The sequence below is a fragment of the Cebus imitator genome, unplaced genomic scaffold (genome assembly GCF_001604975.1).
Source record: "Cebus imitator isolate Cc_AM_T3 unplaced genomic scaffold, Cebus_imitator-1.0 Scaffold112, whole genome shotgun sequence".
Classification (NCBI taxonomy): Eukaryota; Metazoa; Chordata; class Mammalia; order Primates; family Cebidae; genus Cebus; species Cebus imitator.
Genome location: NW_016107427.1, coordinates 5,626,935 through 5,628,300, shown reverse-complemented (window position 1 = coordinate 5,628,300; position 1,366 = coordinate 5,626,935).

Sequence of the window (1,366 nt, the reverse complement as noted above, 5' to 3'; positions counted from 1 at the left end):
CCTATGCACAGGCACCCTAAGTCCCAGAATGACCAGATACTCCAAGCTCAAAACACAGCAAATATATCATGCCAGAAATTCCCTCCTTTCCCTCTGCCAGGGGAGAACCCACCCTTCACCCATCTGGAGCCAGTTTGAATACCACCTCCTCTCACCCAGGTCGTGGTCTAGCACCCTATCTCTGGCTTCCCATAATATTTCTCGCAGGCTGTTTACCCACCTCACATTCCAGGTGGCCATTGAGGGCTCATACACTTGAGTGGAACTCTATCAGGTCTTTGCTGAGCACTAATATCAGGTTTTTACTAAGAAGTACTTCCTCCTCCCATGTGGAGCTCTTTATAAGCATTCCCTCATTCAACACCATATGAGGCAGAGAGGATTACTTTCTCTGTTTTACCAACAAGAAGCCTAAAATTTGGAAAAGTTGCAAAACCAGCCCAAAGCTGCAGGTTTAGTGACTGATAGAGTAGCCAAGACACTGCTGCTGCCAGGCTAGCTCCGGCTGCCCACCCCCTGCCTGGGGGCCTTGACAATAAGTCACGAGCTCCTCATGAGGCTGGCAGTGGGAGTCCAGCTTCATACCCCACAGGAGCTGCCAGGATGGCCACTTGGTAGATGTTTAATAAATGATTGTTGAAAAAATAAAGAAAGGCTTGGGTGAATCAAAAAGATGTTATTATTTTTAACTTCTCACTATTAAAACAAGACAAGAGTCGCGCTCCATCACCAGGCGCTAGGCTGGAGTGCACTGGTGTGATCTCAGCTCACTGCAACCTTCGCCTCCCGGCTTCAAGCAATTCTCCTGCCTCAGCCTCCCAGGTAGCTGGGACTACAGGTGCGTGCCACCACGCCCAGCTAATTTTTGTATTTTTAGTGGAGACGGGGTTTTACCATGTTGGCCAGGATGGTCTTGATCTCTTGACCTCATGATCCACCCACCTCAGCCTCCCAAAGTGCTAGGATTACAGGTGTGAGCCACCGCACCCAGCCATCATAGTTGACTCTTCAAGTGCAGAGGTGTATAACCTAACTCTTCCTCACATGGCTTTAAGTCTTATTTATAATTTGGTGTCTTACTGCCACAAGGAGTCTGTACTGCCAGTCTTACAGTCTCTATTTTAACACACTTCATCATCTTGATTGGCACCAGGCTTGTGCACTTTATTAAAAAAATCAAGAAAACTACCCAGTTTGACTCAATTCACTAAAATGTCCATTAGACATGGCCATAAACTTTAGAGGTAACACACTGCCTTCGTGGATGCTGTTTCAGACAAAATTCTCAGCAACCCAGTTCTTGTATTGAAGGTGAAATAATCAAAACTTCAGAGTGTTCAGTCAAGATGACTTTGCTGCGTCATAA